At 39.2% G+C, this 27779-nt stretch overlaps 1 protein-coding gene across 6 annotated transcripts in view; it reads left to right on the forward strand.

The window, feature by feature from the left end:
• CDC42SE2 (CDC42 small effector 2) overlaps nt 1-27779 on the forward strand; it is a 116907-nt gene that overhangs the window by 40710 nt on the left and 48418 nt on the right. For 5 of the 6 annotated variants that reach the window (XR_004183992.1, XR_004183991.1, XR_004183990.1 and 2 more), the window contains one exon: nt 5327-5494. The exons of the other annotated variant lie outside the window; for it this stretch is intronic. The gene's annotated coding sequence lies outside the window, so the exon portion shown is untranslated. The remainder of the gene's footprint in view (nt 1-5326; nt 5495-27779) is intronic. 6 annotated transcript variants of the gene reach the window in all.

Consider the following 27779-nt stretch of genomic DNA (forward strand, 5'->3'; position numbering starts at 1 on the left):
TGAAGAGAAAGATTGTGGCCATAATTTTCAAATTTAATGCATTAAAAGGATCTTGCTTTTCATTTTAACCCGGCTTGCTACCGGTTATTAATATGTAATCACATTGTTTTAAACATAAAATTGAATGCATATATTTAAAGTGTTCAGCGTGATAAATTTTGGCATATGTATATTCCTGTGAAATCATAACCACACTGAAGATACTGGAAATACCTAATACCCCGAAAGTTTCTTCTCAGCTGTTTGTAGGCCCTCCTTTTGCGCACCTACCCACATTCCTAGGAAATTAGCTGATCTGCTTTTCGATCACTAGAGATTAGTTTCTTTTTTCTAGAATTTTGTATAAATGTATTATATAGTATATACTCTTTGTGGCTTCTTTGACTCAGCATAATTATTTTGAGATTTATCCATGTTGATGGGTGTATACAATCATTCTTTTTTTTTTTTTGAGAATATTGTATACTACAGGTTTATCCATTCACCAGTTGATGAATTCTTTCAGTTTTTGTCTCTATGTTAAAAGAAAAACTTTACACAATGTAAATGTAGCAGAATTTATTTGAGCGAAGAATGATACATGAATTGGGCAGCACTCAACCAGAAAAGGTTCAGAGAGCTGTGCTGTGCAACCTGGGCAGTAAGTGTAGACAGAAAAGAGAAGCAAGTACGTATATAGATTGATTAGTTAACAGCTCCTCTTTTGCCTTATTTGAACATGTTCTGTTCAGTTGGCAGCCTGTGATTGACGGAAGCTTGGCTGCTTGTGATTTGCTGAGATTCAGCTGTTTACTGTCTTCTTTTGAGAAGTGTCTGTTGGGTCCTTTGCCCATTTTTTGATTAAGTTGTTTTCTTGCTATTCAGTTTGAGTTCCTTGTATATTTTGGATTTGGATATTAGCCCTTTATCAGATATATGATTTTTAAACATTTTCTCTCAATCTGTGGATTGTCTCTTCAATCTATTAATTGTTTCCTTTGCTGTGCAGAAGCTTTTTAGTTGATGTAGTCCTGTTTATTTTTGCCTTTGTTGCCTGTCATATTTGGGGTTATATCTAAAAAAAAATCTAAAAATTGCTCAGACCAATGTCTTGTAACTATTTTCCTATGTTTTCTTCTAGAAGTTCGACAGTTTCAGGTCTTACATTTAAGTTTTTAATCCATTTTGAGTTGATTTTTGTATATGTTGTGATTTAATGGTCCAATTTTATTATTTTGCTTGTGGGTATCCAGTTTTCCCAGCATGATTTACAGTAGTCTCACATTATCTGTGGTTTTGCATTCTGCAGTTTGAGTTAAACTTGATCAACCATGATCTGAAAATAGTGTATGGAAAATTCCAGAAAACAAACAATTCTTAAGTTTTAAGTTATGTGCCATCCTGAGTAGTTTGATGAAATCTTGTGCCATCCTGCCTTGTTCTGCCTGGGAAGTGAATCATCACTTGTCCAGCATATCCATGCTGTATATGCTACCTGCTTATTAGTCACTTAGTAGCTGTCTAGTTTATCAGATTGAATAAACATAGTATATCTAGGGTTCCTGTCCGCAGGGGGTCTTGGAACGTATCCCTCACAGATAAGGGGAGACTACTGTATTGAAGAGACTGTCCTTTCTCTGTTGTGTGTTTTTGGTAATTTTGTTGAAAGCCAGTAGACCATAATTTGTAGGTTTATTTCTGGGCTTTCTATCCTGTTCTATTGGTCAGTGTTTCTGTTTTTATGCCAGTACATTCTGTATTGATTACTATAGCTTTGTAGTAGATTTTGAAGCTAGGTAGTGTGATGTCTCCAGCTTTGTTTTGCTCAAGATTGCTTTGTCTGTTTGACGTCTTTTGTGGTTTTATATGAAGTTTAGGATTCTTTTTTCTATTTATGTGAAAAACAACATTGGAATTTTGATAGAGATTGCATTGAATCTGTAAATTGCTTTGGGTACTGTAGACATTTTAACAATATTAATGATTCCAATCCCTGAACATGGGATACCATTACATTTATTTGTATTGTCTACAGTTTCTTTCATCAATATTTTACAGTTTTCAGCATACAGATCTTTCACCTCCTTGGTTAACTTTACTCCTAAATATATATACTCTTTGGAGGCTATTGTGAATAGAATTGATTTCTTAATTTTTTTTCAAGATTATTAGTTGTTAGTGTAAAGAAATGCTACTGATTTTTGTCTGTTGATTTTGTACCCTGCAACTTTACTTCGTTTATCAGTTCTAACAGTTTTTTGGTGGAATCTTTAGGGTTTTCTACATATAAGATAATGTCGTCAGCAAACATACAATTTCTCTTCTTCCTTTTCTTTCTTTTTTTTTTTTTTTAAGTTGGAGCCTTGCTCTGTCACCCAGGCTGAGTGCAGTGGTGCGGATCTCGGCTCACTGCAAGCTCCGCCTCCCAGGTTCACACCATTCTCCTGCCTCAGCCTCCCGAGTAGCTGGGACTACAGGTGCCCGCCACCACGCCTGGCTGATTTTTTTGTATTTTTAGTGGAGAGAGGGTTTCACCATGTTAGCCAGGATGGTCTCGATCTCCTGACATCGTGATCTGCCCACTTTGGCCTCCCAAAGTGCTGGGATTACAGGCGTGAGCCACCGCACCTGGCCCCTCTCTTCTTCCTTTTCTATTTGGATGCCTTTTATTTCTGAGGCTTATCTTTCATTCTGTTAATAGTGTCTTACAGATAGCAGAAATTAGTATTTGAATGAAATTATTACTTTGTCTTTTTTAAGTGGATTATGCTTTTGTGTTTTAGTTTACTAATCTTTGCCTAAGATAAGGCCACAAAGATTTTATGGAAGTTTTATGGTTTTACCTTTAGGTCTGTGATTGATTTTGAGTTAATTTTGGTGTGCAGTATGAATATTCAGTTGTTCCAGCTTCATTTGCTGAGAAAGCTGTCCTTTCTCTACTGGATTGCCTTTGTACCCTTATGGAAAATAAGTTGACCACATGTGTGTAGTTGTATTTCTGGACTCTCACTCTTGTTGTATTAACCTGTTAAGTCTCTCCACATGCTAGTACAATGTTTTTGTAGCTTTATAATAAACCTTATATTCTGGTTGTATAAGGCTTCCAAAATTTTTGCCCTTTTTAAAAGCCATTTTGATTGATCTAGCTCTGTGACATTTCCATATGATTTTATTTAATTAATTTATTTTATTTATTTTGAGGCAGAGTCTCACTCTGTTACCCTGGCTGTAGTGCAGTGACATGATCTTGGCTCACTGCAACCTCTGTCTCCTGGGTTTAAGTGATCCTCCTGCCTCAGCCTTTCAAGTAGCTGGGATTACAGGTGTGCACCACCATGCCTGACTAAACTGTAGGATTTTGGAATAAACATGCCAGTTTCTTCTACAAAAAGATCAGCTGGGATTTTTATTAGAATTGTGTTGACTGTATTGATCAAATTGGGGAGAATTGACATGTTAACATCATTGACTTCACTGATCTAGGAACATAATATTACTCTCTGTTTTTGCACATAATTTGATAATTTCTTCATAATTCATATTTTTATACTACAAATGAAATTATTTTTTAAATGATTGTCCTTTTTTTTTTTTCTTTCTTTCTTTTTTTTTGGAGACAGGATCTGGCTGTGTTCTCGATGTTGGAGCTCAGTGGCACAATCATAACTCACTGTAACCTCGAACTCCTGGGCTCAAGTAATCCTCCCACCGCAGCCTCCTGAGTAGCTATGACTACAGGCATGCTGCACCATGCCTGGTTAACTTAAAACGTTTTTGTTGTTGTTGTTGAGACAGGGTCTCCCTAGGTATTTCAGGCTGGTCTTAAAATCCTGGCCACAAGCAGTCCTCCCATTCTGGCCTCCCAAAGTGCTGGGATTGTAGATACAAGCCACCGTGCCTGGCTTCTGATTATTCTTTGTACAGTTGTTCTATAGAAATAGAATTGATTTTTGAGTATTAATCTTGATTTTTGAGTATTGATCCTGCAACCTTCCTAAACTTATTTATTCTGTTGATAGTAGTCTTTTGGTTTTCCTAATTTCATTATCAGAGTTAGCGTAGCCTGTTGGTTCACTGTCAGTTTAGAGTTGAAGAAATGTGTAAGTTTATAAAATGTAATATCAATGTCTTGCAAGGAGTGAGATGCAGCATCCCCAATGTTTTTCATTTTTCCTTTAATGAAATTCATTTTTCCTTTAATGAAGTACTAGTATTCCTCATAATATGAAACCTTGACACTTCAAGCTACCATTATTTAAGGTGTTAAATTTATAGGCAATTTCAGCAAAGTAATTGATTCTGAAGGATGAATTGCTCTTTGTTTTTATGGCTGGAATTCTAAGAATCTGTTCAAATTATGTATTTTGGAGGGAGAACCAATTGCCTTGGTGATGGCTCTGGAAGACAAGGGAGAGTATGTGGTAAGGACTTTATGTTTGTGGCTTGAGCGAAAGTTATGTGGATTATGGTGTGATTTATTGAGATGATGAAGACTGAGGAAGCAATGGATTTAGTATTGTCAATTCAGGTTGGACATGTTAGATTTTCGGCATGTTTTGTCTACTGTGAAAAGGCTTATAGGTTTATTTGGATGCTTTTAAATGAACTATATCTTAGGTTAAAAACAGACCTGAGGTCACACAACTAGTCATTTGCAGAATTTGAACTCCAGCTTCTGACTCTTAGTCCATGTTTGTTATCGCCTTATGGTATATTGTATCCTCCAGGCAGAAAAATATGCTTGGCTATGACAATAATAAAATGTTCTCTGGGAGCTGGTAGAAATACATAGCAGAGTTTGCAAGCTCAGATGCCTGCAGGGTACAGACAAGTAACTGTGAGCCAGGTTGTATTGTAAAGGAGAGTGGCGACTTCTGTGGAGAACTGCAAAGCCCCATCCACAGGGTTAGTTAGCTGCTAATCAGCTCCAGAAGATTGTTTCCATATGGGAATGTGGGGCCAGTATTGCTAGATATTCTGATTTTTCAAGAGAGGTCTGAAATCTGGATTTTCATGTGAAGTCCTGATTTATAAATGTAGGCAGTTATCCTTTAACCATGCAGACCAACCTAGTGTGGGTCCACCAAAGGTATCTGTCTGCTGGATTCTGCCCGGTGGGTAGATATACTGTGGAAGCAACAATAAATGTATATGGTGGGAAAAGTGTGGTAACTATGTATAATAAGCACATTATGGTGTTGAAATGCAGGTTGCTTAGGTTAAACATTGTGCTTAGTGAGTCTAGTGTTTGAGTTCAGTCTTTATATGGATCAGTTAATGATAGATGGGGGAGGGGGAATTGCTCTCTGTAGCTTTTTGCCTCCTAATTGCATACTTTCATTTGCAGATAGGGCCAGTTTTGAGTGTGTGAATTTTTGAGTGAAACCTGGAACCCAAATGAGAAGAAATCTGCAAGGAATAACTACTGACAGTGAATCTACAGAGTCATCTGTATGCATAATATGGAATGTTCTTAACCCAGAAGTAGCTGAATGTGTTATTCCATTGATGAGTGGTAAGTCTGATTATCTCCACTGATAATTAAATAACCTAAACCCTTCCATAAAAAGAGGATGATTTCTTCTACATTCTTAGCATTTGCTGACGTTAATTTTTATATTACAGGGGAGGACAGCAGTGCAGTTTAAGGGAATTCTTTATCCCTAACACCATGTTTAATGTCTGATTTCAGAGTTTGGCTTTCTTCTTCCAGTTAGGCACATCCTTACCTTTGCCTAGGCATTTTTCTCTATTATTTTCTTCAGTCCAAGGCCTGAAATACTGTATTTGAAATACTCAGCCAGCGCTGAAATGATGGTCATGATAGTTACCAGCATCCATTCTAATCTTAGTTGTGGTAGGTCTCATTCTGTTTCGGAGTGTTGTTTTAGGAATGGACATGAGAAACAGTTTTGTCCGATGAGAGACAAAAGGGACATCTGCAAGAGGCTTTTGGGGAAATCTTTCTTGCTTTTGAGAAAAGGAAGAAAACAGATGGTCCCTGTTCTCCGCAGAGCTGATATTATCTGGATGTGATGTGTGTGGAAGTGCTGGAGCCATCTTTTTAGTAGCCTGAAGGTGATGCCTTATGTGAAGGAGGGAGAACCAAGGGAACTGGAGAAAAGTAGAACTAGAGTTCCATTTACCATGCCTATAGCCACTTTACCTGAATTGTCTTATTGTTTAAGCAGTTTTGCCTTGAGATTTCCTGTTATTTGCTATAGAAATTATTTAGATTTGATTTCTTCCTTTTTTGATTACCCAAAGCCATGTTTTTTAGTGTCACACACATTTCTACTTGATCATGTTCTTTGTAACCCCTTACAAGCTTTATGAAGTCAAGGGGTATGTTTATATTCCTATTGTATCTGACTCTAATACTTCTTAATGATGTCATCAATACATGTTTGCTTAACTGAATTACTTGATAAGTGTTTGAAAAACCAATCCATAGAATCTAATAATTACAGAGATTTTTTTTTTTTTAAATTCACATTCTTTTCTTTAACCACACTGCTTCCCTCCAGGATTATGAGTGAAATTTGTTTTTTCTTTAAGACTTCCAGTATGTAACACATGTTTAAGTGGTTAGTTCTACTCCAGACAATATTGCCTTTTGTTTTTGTCCAACTTTACCATCCAAACCAGGTTCTCTCCTTCATGTTTGAGTATTGGCTTTCAATCTAATAAATGGAATTTCACTTTCTTCTTTATTGTAAAAACAGAATAGTTTGCCTTCTATTTTCTGTGATAACTATAGGAATGGGGTACATCAATAGTAAGAAGCATAATTCAGGAATAATTTGTATTTGGCTTTGGAATGCATATTCACAGAAAGATTCCTTAAAGTGTGCATCCCCACTCTGTTCTTAGGACTCAGTGTTTGGGGGAGGTGGGGGGAAGTTTGGCAGTGATGTAGTAAGAGGGATCTTGGGCCATAGGATAGATGATCTAGTTGCTTATGTTTTAAAGCTCTGTGAAACAAATCACTTTTTTTTTTTTTGGCTTGGCTCTAGATATAAATGTTTTCTTCTATCTTTTCTTTTAAATCTTGTTATTATAATCTTGAAAAAGTATGGAATAAGAACCTCTTTTTCTTCTTGAAAATCTATGGTGTTACTTTCAGTTGTGGTAAAAGGAAAAAGATAAAAAACCTGTGTTACGATTTTACCAGGTAATCTGGTAGTATATTTTGAATCCTTCAAAAAGAAATTTACATTCAGGGAAGAATTCACTTTTTTTTTTTTTCTCTTGATGAATTCTGATGAAAATCTGGGAGAATACCTTTTTTTTCTTCTTCTTTTTTTGAGACAGGGTCTCACTCTGTTGCCCAGGCTGGAGTGTGATCTTGGCTCTTTGCCTGTGTATTTGAGCCCAAGATGCTAGGAACCTCTGCCTCCTGGGCTCAAGTGATCCTCCTGTCTCAGCCTCCCAACTAGCTGGGACTACAGTTATGCACCACCATGCCCAGCCAATTTATATTTTTTGTAGAGACAGGGTTTTACCATGTTGTCCAGGCTGGTCTTGAACTCCTGGGCTCAGGAGATCTACCTGCCTTGACCTCCCAAAGTGTGGGAATTGAAGGTGTGAGCCACCATGCCCAGCCAGGAGAATAACTTTTTAAGAAGATAGAGAAAGTTGTATGATGTGCTTTACCCATCAATTTAAATGCAGTAGTACCATTATTTAGTAATACAGGAAATTTAAATCATTAAGGTCAGCTTTAATGTGCTGTATTTCATATATATTTTGTTGGAATGGGACATGTTTCCTGTCTAAGGCAGTCATGGCAGGCATGCACCCTAAGCTAGATCAAGCAGAGTGAATCTTAGGATATTTGCTAGGAATGCTGAGGATATTTGCTAGGAATGCTGAGATGAAGTCACTTATGTTTTTGTGAATTTCAACCTGAAAACATAGTTATTGAATTCCTGGCAGCTATCTTTTGACCATGAAAGGAAAGCTAGTTGATTAAGAAGCCAACACAGAATGAGTAGAGCAAAGAAAAGCCATGCCCTAGTTACTCCATTTGAGCTGCCAGATCAACCCTTCCCTGAAGCTGCTGTACCTGTAAACTTACAGTTGCATGAGCCAGTAAATTTCATGTTTAATTCAACTGGCTTTGGATTTTCTCTTATATTTTTGTGAAAACATCCTAGCTGATACATCCTTCTCAACCCTCAATTATGCACGTGTATAATAAGAACTCAAGGGACTTATTAAAACTTGAATTGTGGTTAGGCAAGGAGACCTCTGACACAGATGTGCAGGTTGGCAGATAATGCATTCTTTTTCTTTCTTTCTTTTTTTTTTTTTTTTTTGAGACAGTTTTGCTCTGTTGCCCAGGCTGGAGTGCAGTGGCGCAATCTCAGCTCATTGCAACCTCTGCCTGCTGGGTTCAAGCGATTCTCCTGCCTCAGCCTCCTGAGTAGCTGAGATTACAGGTGCCCACCACCGTGCCTGGCCAAGTTTTTTTTGTGTTTTTAGTAGGGACGGGGTTTCACCATGTTGACCAGGCTGGTTTTGAACTCCTAACCTCAAGTGATCCACCTGCCTCAGCCTCCCAAAGTGCTGGAATGAGTTGGGAGTGGAAGGTAGGAGAAAGGTCAATGTGACTTTTACCCCCACCCTCAGCGCCTCACTTCCTTCTGGTTTTCCAAGCCTATAGTACACCACTAATTTTGAGTTCTTGTATGGAATGGAATTCTAAACCACTTACTTCAGCTGCAGTTGTTTTCTTACCCTGGGGCCATAGAAAGTGGTTTGGAGTATAGTTTCTGCCTCTGTGAAGAGATTTTCTTGGTCTTCTCAACAAGGATAAATTTGTATTGATACCTAATATAGTTAGGCTGTTGTCCCCCTGTAGACACAGCTCGCACTCTGTATAATGGCTTCCTTTGCCCCTTACCAAGCACCACTACTGTTTACTTTGACATGCAGTATTGCTCAAAAAATGGATCTCTTATAGCAGAATCACCCAAGACCCAAAAGAATACTTAGAAACTCACCATCGTAATTCAGTATCTGAAAAATATTGTTCTCTTCCAGTCTATAGCATTCCAATAACATTTTTAAAAGAATTTTTAAAGATTAGTTGAATCTAAAATTTATAAGGACAAAAATAAGGAAGATTATCCAGAAAAATTATTTAAAAGAATGAACATTTAAAAAAGGAACTAGACTGGGTGTGGTGGCTAACACCTGTAACCCCAACACTTTGGGAGGCCAAGGTGGGCGGATCACTTGAGGTCAGGGGTTTGAGACCATCCTGGCCAACATAATGAAACCCTATCTCTACTAAAAATAGAAAAAAAAATATTAAGCCAGGAGTGGTGGCACATGCCTGTAATCCCAGCTACTCAGGAGGTGGAGGCGGGAGAATAGCTTGAATCTGGAAGGTGGAGGTTGCATAGAGCTGAGATTGTGCCACTGCACTCCAGCCTGGGCGACAGAGCGAGACTATGTCTCAAAAAATAAGTGAATAAATAAGATAAAAAACAAAAGAACTAGTTCTTCCAGATATTAAAAATGTATTCTGGCTGGGCAGCAGTGGCTTATGCCTGTAATCCCAGCACTTTGGGAGGCCGAGGCGGGTGGATCATTTGAGGTCAGGAGTTAGAGACCAGCCTGGCCAACATGGTGAAAACCCCATCTCTACTAAAAATACAAAAATTAGCCAGGCATGGTGGTGCATGCTGGGAGGAGCTACTTGGGAGGCTGAGGCAGGAGAATCACTTGAACCTGGGAGGTGGGGGTTGCAGTGAGCTGAGATCACGGCACTGCACTCCAGCCTGGGCGACAGAGCAAGACTCTGTCTCAAAAAAAAGAAAAAATGTATTCTAAAATTATAGTAATTAAGACATTATGATTCTGGTAGATAGATCAGTGGTACAGAATTTTAAAAGTCCCAAATTCATATGGAAATTTAGAATATAATGAAAGCACATATCAGATCAGTGGAGAAAATTATTTTTTTTCTTTCTGGCAATATGATAGCTGGGTAGCCATCAGAAAAAATCAGATCCTTATCTTCAGAGGAAGAAAATAGATTTTTTCTTCTTTATATTCTTGGAGTTAGGGAAGCCTTCTTAGAAAATGTTTTTTTAAAGAAATGTAGGTGTTCTAATGCCTTATTAGAGGGAGTATAAGTTGGCACATTCCTTTAGGAGATTGGAAAATATCTGCCAAAATTTAAAATGCCTACTGAACGTTTAAATGTACATGCTCTTTAATACATCAATTTCACTTCTTGGAATTTATCTTATGGTTAAATTCTGTAGCTTTTGGGTTTAGTTCATCATATTCTCACTTGTGTGAATATAAAGGGTTAGTCTTTGCAGTAAAATATTAGAAACAACTCAACTTCTGTCTGTGAAAGACGACCTGTAAGATAAAAATGCAGCCCTTAAAACTTAAAAGAGGCAGTTTTTTAAAAGTTACTGATATTAGCTGGGTGTAGTGGCACATGCTGATAGTCCTAGTTATTTGGGAGGCTGATAGGGAAGTATTGTTTGAACTCAGGAGTTCAAATCCAGCGTGGGTAACATAGATCTCATCTCTTTAAAATGTTACTGATCTTGCCTGATTTCTAAGATAAAGTGTTAAGTGAAAAAGGTGCCAGTGATGTATGATGCTACATAAAAATATTTTAAAAAAAGAATATACATATATGCTGGTATATTCATAAAGTATCTGTGAAAGGCTGTGCAAGAAGCTAACATTAGGGGCTGTATTGAGGGAGGACAACTGGGTGGGTAGGATAATGGTGGGAAACTTAATTCTATCAACCCCTCCCCACCAAATCATCAAGTGTCGTACTGGGTAAAAGGAAAAAAAGGATTCACCTAATTTTCATCTTTTTCAATTCGTTAGAATCTCCAAGGGTGAGGTCACCCCCAGTCCACATTAGAAATTTTTTTTTTTTTTTGGATACAGAGTCTCGCTGTGTCGCCCAGGCTGTAGTGCAGTGGTGAGATCTTGGCTCACTGCAAGCTCCGCCTCCCAGGTTCCTACCATTCTCCTGCCTTAGCCTCCCGACTAGCTGGTACTACAGGTGCCTACCACCGTGCCCGGCAAATTTTTTGTGTTTTTAGTAGAGACAGAGTTTCACCATGTTAACCAGGATGGTCTCGATCTCCTGACCTCGTGATCCACCCTCCTCGGTCTCCCAAAGTGCTGGGATTACAGGCGTGAGCCACCATGCTGGAAGAAGAAAAAGTGTTTTATGGTAGTGGTAAAAGACACATAAAATTTATCATCTTATCCATTTCTGAGTGTACAGTTTAGTAGTGTTAAGTATGTTCACATTGTTATGCAACCAGCCTCTAGAACTTTTTCACTTTGCAAAACTGAAACTCTGTGCTCATTAGACAACAAATTTTCATTTCTCCCTATTGCCATCCCCTAGTACCCACCTACTTTATGTTTCTGTGAATTTGACTGCTTTAGATTCCTCATATAAGTGGAATCATACAGTATTTATGTTTTTGTAACTGGCTTATTTCATTTAGTATAGTGTTCATAAGGCTCATCCATTTTATAGCATGACAGAATTGCCTTCCTTTTTATTTTTATTTTTTATTTTTAAAAGAGATGAGACCTTGCTTTATTGCCCAGGCTGGCCTTGAAGTCATGGGCTCAAGCAGTACTCTGGCATCAGTCTTCTAAGTAGCTGGAAGTACAGGCATGTGCCACTGCCCTTCCTTTTTAAGGCCCAATAATATTCCATTGTATGTTTGTTTATCTGTTCTTCTGTTGGTGGACATTTGGGTTGCTTCTACCTCTTGGCTATTGTGAATAGTGCTAGTATGAATGTGGGTGGGCAAATATGTCTTCAGGGCTCTGCCTTCAGTTTTTCCAAATATATTGCAGAAGTAGATAGGATTTCTATTTTTAATTTTTTGAGGACCTGTCATAATGTTTTCTATAGCAGTTGTACCATTTTATGATCTCACCAACAGTGCACAAAGATTCCAATTTCTTCACATCTTTGCCAGCATTTATTTTCTGTGTGTGGTTTTTTTTTTTTGTTCTGTTTTGTTTTCTTTCAGAGTAGCCATCCTAAGTGGCGTAAGGTGATCCCCAATTTTTTTTTCTTTGTTCTTTTTGAGACAGGCTTTCACTCTGTTGCTCAGGCTGGAGTATAGTGGACAATCATGACTCACTGCACCCTCAACCTCCTGGGCTGAAGCAATCCTCCCATATTAGCCCTCCAGGTAGCTGGGACCACAGGCATGTGCCACCACACCTGGCTTTTTTTTTTTTTTTTTTTTTATAGAGACAGGGTCTCCCTATGTTGCCCAATCTCATCTCTAACTCCTGGGCTCAAGCAATCCTTCTACCTTGGCATTCAGGTGTTGGGATTACAGGCATGAGCCACTGTGCCCGGCCTGCAATCTATATTTTTAATGTTAAAGTATTATTAATCATGTATTTCTTCTATATTTAAAAAGCTTATGAAGTTATGAAGTACATTTAAGTTAATGATTTCAGTTTTATTACTAAAAAATACAACTAGTAGCCACTTTTTAGAATTGTATCTCAATGTGCTTTGTTTCTGTAACTTGAAGTGCATGTAATAAGATCCTCAAGGGATTGTACCTCTTATCTCTTTCTTTTTTTTTCTTTTTTTTTTTTTTGTATTTAACTACGAGTGAGTCACCTAGGGAGCAGACTAGGATATGTATACTTAACCCCAGGTAGCATTGCTAACCTTAATTCTTTTCCCTAACACAGTTAAAATTCTAAGGTTCTGCATGTTAGGATTCCAGTGGTGTACGAACATTCAAAATAATGTGTTTTAATAAAAAACTCTGTGTCATTTTACTTTACATGAGAGGGTTTGATCTGTTTGTTTACTTTTAATTGAAAATAGTTTTTTCTGTATGGTTTTGACAGTGTGTGTTAACTTTTCTCACAAGATGAATTTAATCATAAATTGTTCAAGAGCAAGATCAGTTGTTAAGAATTTTATCCAGAGACAAAAGTACATGAGATTCTAGTAAAAAATGGAAAGGAATGTAAATTGTCCTTAAATTTTTTCCTGCTTTTTCAAGAAAATTTTAGGGATGTGAGTGTTCCACAACAAAATTAATAGCTTATAAAGTATTTTACATTTTGAGTAAATTACTTACAGCTCTTGTTTTTCTGACTTGAAGTTGCTGACATTATTCTGAAATTGTTATTGTGGAGTATCTGTTTTTTCTTGCAAATATTCTTTAGAAGTATTATTTCTAAAATCACATCACTGTATGAATATCCAGCTGTAGCCTATGACTACATCGTGAGTATTAGAAGTCATTTTTAAATAACTTTTGCCAGACCTTAAGGTTCATTACTGTGCAGCTCTCTCCTTCATGGCTGTTTTTATTTGGATATTTAAGGCTGAGCTGCTGTCTTCTTTATATTTGGTGTGTGACTTGGTAGAGAAGGGCACAAGTAGTGGTATGGCTTGGGAAGGGTGGGAGTTTAATCCTCATTGTGAGTTTTGAGAAAAGATAATGAAATCCTTTATATCCCTTTCCATAGACCTGCATTTCAAAGACTTACATTTTAATAAGAATTGGTTGTGCAGCTGCAACCCTGGCAACAAGGCCTAGGAGAAAAGAATTGGGGCAGCATTCCAGAAATCGGGGCAGGCACTGGTCTCATGTGGAGCTGAGCTAATGAAACAGATAAAAATATAAACCATGTAGTAAAAATAAGACCAATACTTTCTTTGGCATAGTAGATACTGAAATTTTTCCACACATATTTTTTAAAAAGCCTGAAAGCTCATAAGCTGCATGCTCAATAAGAGTAGCTATATTATCTTCTTTAGGATAAAAAACCCCAGATACTCTTGGAAGTTAATATTTCTGTGAATTATACCCAAAATGTAATTATTCTTGGCCCATTCTTGGTGAAGTCCAGATGTTTTCAAAACATGGGGTACAAAATTTGTCAGATAAAGTTTAGAAACAAGATTTTAGGTTTTAAACTTTAAAAATCAAATGCTTATATCAGTTTTAAAGTAAATTTCTCATAGTTACTGGACTCTTTAGATGCCCTTAAATAATAAAATTTGTTAAATATATTCTCTGAATACTGTGACAATACCTACATAATCTGTTATTTAACCATAATTTAATTATTACCTCATTGTTACGTGTTTAGGTTGTGTCGGAGTTTTCCCTCTTATAGTAAGAAATATTGCAAGAAAACATTTTTGTGTGTATAGGTATTTTGCTTTCTTTTGGACTAGTCAGGTTTCTTTTGGACTAGTCAGGATTACTTCTGGATTTCCAGAAGTGATACTGATGCATTAAATTTGAAAATTTTGAATACTTTCTAAGAGCACTACCAATCTACACAGCTATTATAGTGTGTATGCAGTTGCCAGTTTCTCTGCTTCTTTATCAACATTGAATATTTGAATAGATAAGAAATGGTAGTTGAATTTTTTGTTTTAATTTTCACTTTTTAAATTAGAAACTTGGAATATTTTAAAAGCAGCTTACCAGCTTCCCCTTTGTGGATTTTAAAATTTGTGTCCTTTTCCCATTTATCTATTGGACATCCATTAGGCTTTTTTTTTTTTTTTTTTTTTTTAAGTGGTAGTCCTAGGAATCTCTCAAAATTGAGTGTGGTAAACTTCCTATTCATTCTTTACACTCACACCAAATGGCATAATATGTGCCAGGCTCTATTTTAGCCTGAACGAAACAACTGATAGAACTAAAGGGACTCTTAAATATCGTGTTCATTTTTTACCCAAGGAAACTGAGATCCCATCTCATTTTATATGATCAGTAATTAACCTTTGAGAATGGTGGCTGAACTGGAGTTAAAGTTCTGTCAGCATTGTTGTCTCCCTGCTGTTGCATATATCTCTTCTTTCCTCTTCCTAATATGATAATCAGATTTCCCTCTCACTACCCCCTGCTTCTTCCATTGTATTTGTAGATTCCCGTTGGCCTAAGCAAATCAGCCTAATCCTAGTTTTAGTTCTGGGGACCTGTTGGCTCATACCATTACTTTGGCCGCAGCAATTGGTTCAGGAGTGACCAAGTCAGCAAAATTGATCCAGTTAGAGGGTAGTCTTGAATTTTCATTACCGTTGACGTTTGAGTATTTTAAAGTTTTCTTAATGTTTTTACTTTTTAATCTGAGTTAGTAATATATTTAGTTTCCAAATGAGATTTTTAAAACCATCTTTTTGTCATTAATTTCTAGTTTTGTCCCATTGTTGTAAGATAATGCAGTGTGTATGGTATTGATCTTGTGTTTTGGGCCATGCTTTTTGGGCTGTTATATGACCTATCTGTGTATATGCTGTGTGCTTATGCAAATAATATGTATTCTCTGATTTTATTGCTTGAATCTTCAACATATCTGCTTATACTGTTTTTGATCAGTTGAGTGTTAATATTCCCAACTGCAGTTGATTTTAGCTTTTTCTCCCTGCATTTTCTACAGTTGTTTGACCTATATTGAAACTTTGTTTGATGTGGATGTGTTCATGATGATTATGTGGTTTTGTTCTACTGTTTTTATAAATATGTAATATCTCACTTTGTCCTTCTTGATTTTTTTTTACCTTAAATTTTGTTATATTTACTTTTTATTTATTATGTTTATTTTTTTAGGGAGACAGAGTCTGCCTATGTTGGCTAGGCTGGTCTTGGACTCCTGAACTCAATCATTCTGCATTGGCCTCCCAAAGTGCTTTACAGGCATAAGACACCATGGTTGGCCTGCCTTAAATTTTGTTAAGATTGCTGTGTTAGCTTTATTGTGGCTCATATTTGTTTGGTTTATCCTTTCTTAAATATTTCTCATATTGCTGTGTCATTTTTTTAACCTAGCATAAAATTTTTTTTATACCAATTTGTCTTTAAATTGGCAGGTTCAACTCATTTACATTATTGTAATTACTGTTCCAATTGGGTTTAATTTTCATCCCTTTCCCTTTTGCCTAACTCCATTCCTGCTTTTCATTGGGTAAGTTGAAATTTTTTCTGTTTTTGTTTTTATGATGATTACCTTTTAGACCCATTCCTCAGTTTACTTCTGTATATTTCTTACTTTTAAAATGACTTTTTCTTCCCCTAAATATGACAGATACTCCAGCATTCTCATACCTTCTTTTAAGGTATCTCCTAACTCCCCATCCCCAGTGAGTATAGTGCTGGTGTTTTAGATCACTTTTTATGGCTACTAAGATATTTGACTACTTTTACTTTCTTTGTCTCTTTTTTTTTAGAGATGGAGTCTCGTTCTGTCGCCCAGGCTGGAGTGCAGTGGTGCAGTCTTGGCTCACTGCAAGCTCCGCCTCCCGGGTTCATGCCATTCTCCTGCCTCAGCCTCCCAAGTAGCTGGGACTACAGGTGCTTGCCACCACGCCCGGCTAATTTTTTGTATTTTTAGTGGACATAGGGTTTCACCATGTTAGCCAGGATGGTCTCGATCTCCTGACCTTGTGATCTGCCTGCCTAAGCCTCCCAAAGTGCTGAGAGTACAGGCGTGAGCCACCGCGCCCGGCCTTTCTTTGTCTCTTGGAGTACTTTCTTTATCTCTTGGAGTACCTCCTATATTTCTTTTTCTTTTGAGTATTCTTCCAAATGTGTAGTTACTGGGCTTTATGTGACCGTCTGAGTCTTCATATGTTGAAAATATTTTTGTCTTCACATCATATTGGAAGGATGTTTTGGATGTAAAATTCTAAGATTAAAGTTATTTTAGTTCAAGACTTTTAAAATACAGGTCAAGAGTCCCTTTCCTGGTATTTTAAAATCAAAGAACCAAATGGTTTTTCATAATTTATTTGACTACAACACCCAAACCAAAGTGGTATGAGGCTACTTACGCATTTTATTCATCTCATTTAGTGTTAATGTTTATAGATTTTGCTTCAAGATATTAATGAGTTAAATTACGGGTTAGTTCCTTAGATGCTGTTGTGGATGTTACATAATATGTGATATACATACACACACCATATTATCTTTATATAATCTGAAAAATCATTGTTTTAGTCTATTTTGTGCTGCTATAACAAGATACCACGGACTGGGTAATTTATAATGAACCAGAAATGTATTGGCTCATGGTTTGGCGGGCTGGAAAGTCCAAGATCAAGGGGACAACGTGTTGCTGCGGCAGAAGGCAGAAGGGAGAGAGAGAGCATGAGTGAGGAGATAGAACTCGCCCTTTTATAATGAACCCATCAAAATGGGGCACATAGTCTTAAATATGATGACAGCATTAATCTTTTGGGGGTTTTCGTTTCCAATGCATGTTTTTTGGGGGGATACATTCAAACCATAGCATTTCTGAATTCTGAAAAAACCCCTGCTGCAAGGATTATGGATAAAGGATTGTGGATTTACACTACCTCATCCTGTGTCCAGTGTCACTTTTGGTGATATCTAATATTAATCTTATTCTTTTGCTTTTGACATTACTCTGTTCTTTTTTTCCAGCCTTTGAGATTTTTTTCTTTGATAATCTTAAATTTTCTAGGAATGGGCTCTTCTGTTATTTGGCTGTTTGAGGCTTTACACTCTTGAGTTCTTTTATCTTTAATTCTGGGGAGTTATTATTTCTTGAAATGTTTATTCTTCCCTAGAAATGTTTCATTTCCTTCCCTCTTTCTGGAACTCTGTTGTCTGGATATTGTCTGTTTTTCATATTTAGTATTTCCACTTGATTCTTTTTCATGGTTTCTTGTTTTGGCTTCATATACTTACATCTTCCATTGACTTCTTAGGGACACATTCCTGGATCATTCATTCCAGTAATGGCTGCTTCAGATGGCATAAGTTGTTTAGTGAGTCATCTTTCTTTCATAATAGTTTTATGTTCTAGATGTGTCTATTTGTCTGTGTCCCTTGGGGTGTATTAGTCACTTAATCTAATGATATCTGTTAGGGAATTTATGTCCAGGTGAGTTTAAGGAGAGGAAGGACTTGGGACCCAGGTCAGTTAGCCACTTGGCACCACTGAAGTGCTGTCAAGTTCTTCTGTTGGCTGCTACTGCATCAGGCAAATTCTGATTGGGATTTGTTTTTAAACTCTTATAAATAAATAATATTGGATACTGGAAAGAGGTTATCTCCTTAGATTATAACTCACTACCAGCCCTGTAGCTCCCCTGCCCCTTGTGGTAGGGGCACAGAGGGGCAGGAAGAGTGAATGCCAAGAGGATGGCTTATTAGTCTGTATCTGTTTTCCTGAGCTTCCCTCCCTAAGGCTTTTGTGCCACCCTGATTTTATCCTGCTGACAAAGACATCTAGGCTGTTGCTGCCAATTTCTGTGGCTAAGGGGCAATCAAGGGGAAGGGAAAGGGAGAATCTTAAAGGGCTTTTAGCATATCTCTCTGCTGGTCCTACCTCTGCTTCCCTTTGCTTCTGGCTCCAGGTTACCAGTTTCCTTTCAGAAAAGTTAAGTACAGCTTTTGGTATTACCAGCAGTTTTTATTCTTTTTTGTTGTTGCTGCCATTATTGTTCTTGGAATCCAGATTTACTTCTGTTTTTTTCTTCCTTATGGTTGATTTTGTTGGAAGGCACCAGAAGCCCATGACAGTCGTTCATCTTGATAAGTATTAGATGACTTCATTTGATCCAAGAAAGATTCGTTATACAAGATTTCCTCGAAGCACATAAAAATCTTTAATTGAAGAGTAGAGGCATACAAAATATACACAAACTATATGAAAATAATCATAAAAATTAAGAGTTCCAGACTGGGCACGGTGGCTCACACCTGTAATCCCAGCATTGTGGGAGGCCTAGGTGGGGGGATCTCCTGAGGTCAGGAGTTCAAGACCAACCTGGCCAACATGGCAAAACCCCGTCTCTACTAAAAATATAAAAATCAGCTGGGCATGGTATCGGGCACCTGTAATCCCAGCTACTTGGGAGGCTGAGGCAGGAGAATCGCTTGAACTTGGGAGCGGAGGTTGTAGTGAGCCGAGATTGTGCCTTTGCTCTCCAGCCTGGGCAATAAGAGCGAAACTCCATCTCAAAGAAAAAAAAAAAAAAAGAGCTCCAGTTATCTATCACTGTATAACAAACTACCTTAAAATTCCGTGGCTTAACCAGCAATTACTCTATTATATCTCTCAATCTTGAAGGTCAGGAATTTGGGCAAGTCTTGGCAATTCTTGTGTTAAATGTAGCATTATCAACTAATGGTATTCAACTAATAGGGGGGCAGGACTGGAGGATTCTAAGCAGCTTTATTTACACATCTGGTGCTTTGACTAGGAAGGCTGGAAGGCTGAGCTCAGTTGGGCCTATGTGTACGCATGGTCTTTCCAGCATGATGGTTTTAGGGTAGCTGGAATCTGAGCAGAAGCTATAAGGCTTTTTATGATGTTCTAAGATCCAAGCCTTGTTCTGTAGTCGAACAAGTCTTACTAAGGTCACCTGAATTTAATGTAGAGGAATTTGGAGGAATAACCAAGAATAACTTAATACCACACAAGGTTATTAGAGTTTTTTTTGTTCATGATTGTTGCTTTTAGGAGAATGTCATTAGTTCTTGGCTTAGGGAATCTTTTCCTTATCCCTCCCATCTGAAGGGGCTTCTCTGTGGTAGAGGGATATCATGTACTTCTTTTTCAGTTCACTTTTATAATAATATTTTTCCCCATAACAGTGGTTCCCAACTGGGGGAATCACTCCCCAGGGACATCTGGCAGTGTCTAGAGACATTTTTGGTTGTCACAACTGGTGGAAAAAGGGGTACTCTTCGTGTCTAATGGATAGAGGCCAAGGATGCTGCTAAATATCCCACAGTGCGCAGGACAATGCCTGCAAGAAAGTACTATCTGGGCTGGGCGCCGTGGCTCATTCCTGTAATTCCAGTAATCCCAGCACTTTGGGAAGCCAAAGCAAGAGGATCAGTTGAGTCCAGGAGTTCGAGACTAGCCTGGGCAACGTATAGACCCTGCCTCTACAAATTTAAAAAAAAAAAAAAAAAATTAAGTAGCCGGGTGTGGTGGTGCATGCCTGTAGTCCTAGCTACTCTATGAACTAAGTATTTTGTTTAATTTTCACAATAGCCCCATGGTATAGGTACTATTATTTTCCTGGACAACATTTTCCAGTTTGAAAGAGCTCATTCAGACCCAGTACAATGATGAAAAAGGACCAAACCAAGTCACATCTCTGTGGCATTTGAGAATTCCAAGAGTTAAGGGAAAAAATGTTTAACTCTTCTAGAAGGGAAATACATCACACACAAAGGAAGGAAAATTGGAATGTCATCAGACTTCTCACAACTCTGTAAGTTACCAGATACTGAAATAGTGCCTTTAAAATCCTGAGGGAAAGATTTTTATCTTGGTATTCTATATTCAACTAAATGATCAAGTATCAAATGTAAGGAATTAAAATATTTTCATTCTGTGTACCACTTCTTAGGAAGCCAGGGGAGTACGTATGTGATTTTACAACGTAAGTGAGAAGAATGAGAAGAGGAAGACGTGATTCACAGAAACAGAACATATCAACTTAGAGCAGTTAGGATTGAAGCAAGAGGCTAGGAAGAAACCAAAAGAATATTTGAATCAGTACATCTATTAATATGTGCAGGTATTTGGAAATTACAGGTGTTTTACAGATCTGATATAGGTACATAAAAAAACTAAGCAATTTAAAAGGCTTAGCAGTTATTCAGAGAAAACAAAAGATTATTTAAGAAAGATAGGGGCCGGTAGCAGTGGCTCAAACCTGTAATCCCAGCACTTTGGGAGGCGAGGCAGGCCCGGATCCAGCGAGGTCAGAGAGATGAGACCATCCCTGGCTAACAGTGAAACCCGTCTCTCTACTAAAAATACAAAAACTAGCCTTGAGGAGTGGCGAGCGTCTGTAGTCCCAGCTACTCGGGAGGCTGAGGCAGGAGGAATGGGGCGTAAACCTGGGAGGCGGCTTGCAGTGAGCTGAGATCCGGCCACTGCACTCCAGCAGGCGACAGAGGCCAGACTCCGTCTCAAAAAAAAGAAAGAAAAGATGGGAGGCTGAGGTAGGAGAATGAACCCAGAAGGTGGAGGTTGCAGTGAGCCGAGATTGTTCCATTGCACTCCAGCATGGGTAACAGAGCAAAACTCTTGTCTCAAAAAAAAAAAAAAAAAATTGATAATTTGAGAAGTAGAAGTGGGCATCTTACTTACAATTATAAAAGTTAATACTTTACTCTGGGCATGGTGGCTCATGCCTGTAATCCCAGCCCTTTGGGAGGCTGAGGTGGGCGGATCACGAGGTCAGGAGATCGAGACCATCCTGGCCAACATGGTGATACCCCATCTCTACTAAAAATACAAAAATTAGCTGGGTGTGGTGGTGCAGGTGTGTAATTCCAGCTACTCTGGAGGCTGAGGCTGGAGAAACACTTGAACTGGGAGGCAGAGGTTGCAGTGAGTCGAGATTGTGCCACTGCACTCCAGCCTGGTGACATAATGGTAAATACCAGAAGAAACAGCTTGGTAAGTTAAAAACAGTTCTCACTAAGAGATGGAGAGGCACAGGGCAGAGATTTGCCATTTTTAATAGTCTTTTTTTTTTTTTTAGGCAAAGTCTCACTCTGTCACCAGGCTGGAGTGCAGTGGTACTGATTTCAGCTCACTGCAACCTCTGCCTCCCAGGTTCCAGTGATTCTCCTGCCTCTGCCTCCCGAGTAGCGGGGATTACAGGCGCCCGCTACTACGCCCAGCTAATTTTTGTTTTTTTAGTAGAGATGAGATTTCACCATATTGGCTAGGCTGGTCTTGAACTCCTGACCTCGTGATTTGTCCGTCTCAGCCTCCCAAAGTGCTGGGATTGCAGGTGTGAGCCACTGCACCAAGCTAATAGTCTTTTATTTTTCATTGATTCTTTTTTTTTTTTTCTTTGAGACAGATTCTCGCTCTATTACTCAGGCTATAGTGCAGTGGCACGATCTTGGCTCACTGCAGCCTCCGCCTTCTGGGTTCAAGTGATTCTTGTGCCTCAGCTTCCCAAGTAGCTGGGACTACAGGCATGCGCCGCCACACCCAGCTAAATTTTTGTATTTTTAGTAACCATGGGGTTTCATTGTGTTGACCAGGCTGGTCTTCAACTCCTGACCTCAGGTGATCCACCCACTTCAGCCTTCTAACGTGTAGTATTCATCGATTTTTTTTTTTTTTTTGAGACGGAGTCTCGCTCTGTTGCCCAGGCTGGAGTGCAGTGGCGCGATCTCGGCTCACTGCAAGCTCCGCCTCCCAGGTTCACGCCATTCTCCTGCCTCAGCCTCCCGAGTAGCTGGGACTACAGGTGCCCACCACCACACCCAGCTAATTTTTGTATTTTTAGTAGAGATGGGGTATCACCATGTTGGCCAGGATGGTCTCGATCTCCTGACCTCGTGATCCGCCCATCTTGGCCTCCCAAAGTGCTGGGATTACAGGCTTGAGCCACCGCGCCCGACCCATTGATTTTTTAAAAGTCTATGTGCTCATATTATTTTGAATAACAGTAAAGATTTGTTTAAATGTAAGAAGGCATTTAAAGTATGGTTTTATTCAGAAAACTGTAGGTAGGAGGACAGAATTTTAGTATGCATTGCTTGATAAACAGTGTATAATGGTCCCACCAACCAAGAAGAGTAACAGAAGTAGATGGGAGGGAAAAGACAGTATATACAATTTTGCATATATTGGTTTGAGGTGCCAGGAGACTGCAAGAGATGCTTATTAGCAGGTGGATGTAAATGTCTAGTAGACTCAAGAGAGAAGTCAGAATGAAACTACACATTTTAGTCCATCATCTGTAATACACTGAAAACCTGCTGTGTTTGTGTCACAGCATCATTATTTCTAACTCTAGGGAGCAAAGGAAGACTTTAGGGAATATGAATAAAGAGATGGAAAAGGGCCGGGCATGGTGGCTCATGCCTGTAATTCCAGCACTGTGGGAGGCAGGCGGATCACCTGAGGTCAGGAGTTCGAGACCAGCATGACCAACACGGAGAAACCCCATCTCTACTAAAAATACAAAATTAGCCAGGTGTGGTGGCACATGCCTGTAATCCCAGCTACTCAGGAAGGCTAAGGCAGGAGAGTTGCTGGAACCTGGAGGCAGAGGTTGCGCTGAGCCAAGATCACGCCATTACGACCAGCCCTGGGCAACAGAGGTGAAACTCCGTCTCAAAAAAAAAGGTGGAAAAGGGAGAGAGAGAAGTAGAGTGGTAGGAAGGAAAAAGAGGAAGATTATTAAAGAGAGGGAAAGGTGAACATGGCAGCTACTCTCACACAAGGTGGGAGAAGAAATGTGGGTATTAAAGAATGGAAGAGGCTGGTAGCGGTGGCTCACGCTTGTAATCCCAGCACTTTGGGAGGCGAGATGGGGGATCCAGGGTCCCAGGAGATCGAGACCATCCTGACTAACATGGTGAAACCCCATCTCTACTAAAAATACAAAAAAAAATCAGCTGGTGGTGGCGGGCACCTGTAGTCCCAGCTACTTTCGGGAGAGCTGAGGCAGGAGATGGCGAACCCGGGGCCCGAGGCTGCAGTGGCGAGACCACACCCACTGCCTCCAGCCTGGGCAACTAGCGAGACTCCATCTCAAATATAAAAATAAAATAAAATAAAAAGAATGGAAAGAGTAGTTTTTCAAGCGTATTTTGCCCTGTGCAAGCGTTTTCATGTTTGAGCCAATATAATATTCTCTCTTATGTCCCCTGCCTTAATAATGGATACATTTTTGATGCTAAATACTTCAGATTTAAGTGGGAAAAGGAAGATTTTAGAAAAAGCCTGAGTAGGTTGATGTCAAGATGGCCGAATAGGAACAGCTCCAGTCTGCAGCTCCCAGCGTGAGCGATGCAGAAGATGGATGATTTCTGCATTTCCAACTGAAGTACCAGGTTCATCTCACTGGGCCTTGTCAGACAGTGGGTGCAACCCATGGAGCGGGGCAGGACATCGCCTCACCTGGGAAGTGTGAGGGATCGGGGAATTCCCTGTCCTAGCAAAGGGAAGCCATGACAGAGGGGACTTGGAAGATCGGGACACTCCCACCCTAATATTACGCTTTTCCAATGGCCTCAGCAAACAGCACACCAGGAGATTATATCCCGCACCTGGCTCGGAGGGTCTCATGCCCTCGGAGCCTTGCTCACTGCTCTTACAGCAGTCTGAGATCGAACTGCAAGGAGGCAGCGAGGCTGGGGGAGGGGCGTCCACCATTGCTGAGGCTTGAGTAGGTAAACAAAGGGGCCAGGAAACTTAAACTGGGTGGAGCCCACCACAGCTCAAGGAGGCCTGCCTGCCTCTGTAGACTCCACCTCTGGGGGCAGGGCATAGCTGAACAAAAGGCAGCAGAAACTTCTGCAGACTTAAACGTCCCTGTCTAACAGCTTTAGAAGAGAGTAGTGGTTCTCCCAGCACAGAATTTGAGATCTGAGAATGGACAGACTGCCTCCTCAAGTGGGTCCCTGACCCCCGAGTAGCCTAATTGGGAGACACCTCCCAGTAGGGGCTGACAGACACCACATACAACCTGGTGCCCCTCTAGACGAAACTTCAAGAAGAAGGATCAGACAGCAACATTTGCCGTTCTGCAGTATTTGCTGTTCTGCAGCCTCTGCTGGTGATACCCAGGCAAACAGGGTCTGGAGTGGACCTCCAGAAAACTCCAACAGACCTGCAGCTGAGGGTCCTGACTATTAGAAGGAAAACTAACAAACAGAAAGGACATCCACACCAAAACCCCATCTGTACATCACCATATCAAAGACCAGAGGAGGATAAAACCACAAACATGGGGAGAAACCAGAGCAGAAAAGCTGAAAATTCTAATAATCAGAGCACCTCTTCTCCTCCAAAGGAACACAGCTCCTTGCCAGCAATAGAGCAAAGCTGGATGGAGAATGACTTTGGTGAGTTGAGAGAAGAAGGCTTCAGATGATTGGTAATAAACTTCTCTGAGCTAAAGGAGGATGTTCGAACCCATTGCAAAGAAGCTAAAAACCTTGAAAAAAGATTAGACAAATGGCTAACTAGAATAAAGAGTACAGAGAAGTCCTTAAATGACCTGATGGAGCTGAAAACCATGGCACAAGAACTACAGCACGCATGCACAAACTTCAGTAGCCGATTTGATCAAGTGGAAGAAAGGGTATCAGTGATTGAAGATCAAATGAATGAAATGAAATGAGAAGAGATGTTTAGAGAAAAAAGAGTGAAAAGAAATGAACAAAGCCTCCAAGTCATATGGGACTATGTGAAAAGACCAAATCTACGTCTGATTGGTGTACCTGAAAGTGATGAGGAGAATGGAACTAAGTTGGGAAACACTCTACAGGAGAACTTTCCCAACCTATTGAGGCAGGCCACCGTTCAAATTCAAGAAATACAGAGAATGCCATGAAGATACTCCTTGAGAAGAGCAACTTCAAGACACATAATTATCAGATTCACCAAGGTTGAAATGAAGGAAAAACTGTTAAGGGCAGTCAGAGAGAAAGGTCAGGTTATCCATAAAGGGAGGCCCATCAGACTAATAGCAGATCTCTCGGCAGAAACTCTACAAGACAGAAGAGAGTGGGGGCCAATATTCAACATTCTTAAAGAAAAGAATTTTCATCCCAGAATTTCATATCCTGCCAAAAGTAAGCTTCATAAGTGAAGGAGAAATAAAATCCTTTACAGACAAACAAATGCTGAGAGATTTTGTCACCAACAGGCCTGCCTTACAAGAGCTCCTGAAGGAGGCATGAAACACGGAAAGGAACTGCTGGTACCGGTCACTGCAAAAACATGCCAAATTATAAAGACCATCAATGCTAGGAAGAAAATGCATCAACTAACGAGCAAAATAACCAGCTAACAGCATAATGACAGGATCAGGTTCACACATAACAATATTAACCTTAAATGTAAATGGGCCAAGTGCTCCAATTAAAAGACACAGACTGGCAAATTGGATAAAGAGTCAAGACCCGTTAGTGTGCTGTATTCAGGAGACCCATCTCACATGCAGAGACACACATAGGCTCAAAATTAAGGGATGGAGGAAGATCTACCAGGCAAATGGAAAGCAAAAAAAAGCAGACGTTGCAATCCTAGTCTCTGATAAAACAGACTTTAAACCAACAAAGATCAAAAGAGACAAAGAAGGCCATTACATAATGGTAAAGTGATCAATTCAACAAGAAGAGCTAACTATCCTAAATATACATGCACCCAATACAGGAGCACCTAGATTCATAAAGCAAGGCCTTAGAGACTTACAAAGAGACTTAGACTACCACACAATAATAGTGGGAGACTTTAACACCCAACTGTCAACTTTAGACAGATCAATGAGACAGAAAGTTAAAAAGGATATCCAGGAATTGAACTCAGCTCTGCACCAAGCGGACCTAATAGACATCTACAGAACTCTGCACCCCAAATCAACAGAATATACATTCTTCTCAGTACCACATCGCACTTATTCCAAAATTGACCATGTAGTTGGAAGTAAAGCACTACTCAGCAAATACAAAAAAAAAGAAATTATAACAAACTGTCTCTGAGACCACAGTGCAATCAAACTAGAAGTCAAGATTAAGAAACTCACTCAAAACCACTCAACTACATGGAAACTGAACAACCTGTTCCTGAATGACTATTGGGTACATAACGAAATGAAGGCAGAAATAAAGATGTTCTTTGAAAGCAATGAGAACAAAGACGTAACATACCAGAATCTCTGGGACACATTTAAAGCAATGTGTAGAGGGAAATTTATAGCACTAAATGCCCACAAGAGAAAGCAGGGAAGATCTAAAATTGACACCCTAACATCACAATTAAAAGAAGTAGAGAAGCAATAGCAAACACATTCAAAAGCTAGCAGAAGGCAAGAAATAACTAAGATCAGAGCAGAACTGAAGGAGACAAAGACACAAAAAACCCTTCAAAAAAATCAGTGAATCCAGGAGCTGGTTTTTGAAAAGATCAACAAAATTGATAGACTGTTAGCAAGACTAATAAGAAAAGAGAGAAGAATCAAATAGATTCTATAAAAAATGTTAAAGGGGATATCACCACCAATCCCACAGAAATACAAACTACCATCAGAGAATACTATAAACACCTCTACACAAATAAACTAGAAAATCTAGAAGAAATGGATAAATTCCTGGACACATACACCCTCCCAAGACTAAACCAGGAAGATGTTGAATCTCTGAATAGACCAATAACAGGTTCTGAAATTGAGGCAATAATTAATAGCCTACCAAGCCTAAAAAGTCCAGGACCGGACGGATTCACAGCCTAATTCTACCAGAGATACAAGGAGGAGCTGGGGCCATTCCTTCTGAAACTCTTCCAATTATAGAAAAAGAGGGAGTCCTCCCCAGTTCATTTTATGAGGCCAGCATCATCCTGATACCAAAACCTGGCAGAGACACAATAAAAAAAGAGAATTTTAGATCAATATCCCTGATGAAGATTAATGCAAAAATTCTCAGTAAAATACTGGCAAAACAAATCCAGCAGCACATCAAAAAGGTTATGCACCATGATCAAGTTGGCTTCATCCCTGGGATGCAAGGCTGGTTCAACATACGCAAATCAATAAACATAATCCATCATATAGACAGAACCAAAGACAAAAACCACACGATTATCTCAATAGATGCAGAAAAGTCCTTTGATAAAATTCAACATTTTATCGAAGCCCTTCATGCCCTTCATGCTAAAAACTCTCAATAAACTAGGTATTGATGGGATGTATCTCAAGATAATAAGAGCTGTTTATGACAAACCCACAGCCAATATCATACTGAATGGGCAAAACC

This window comes from Papio anubis, chromosome 5, assembly GCF_008728515.1.
Source record: "Papio anubis isolate 15944 chromosome 5, Panubis1.0, whole genome shotgun sequence".
NCBI classification, from domain to species: domain Eukaryota; kingdom Metazoa; phylum Chordata; class Mammalia; order Primates; family Cercopithecidae; genus Papio; species Papio anubis.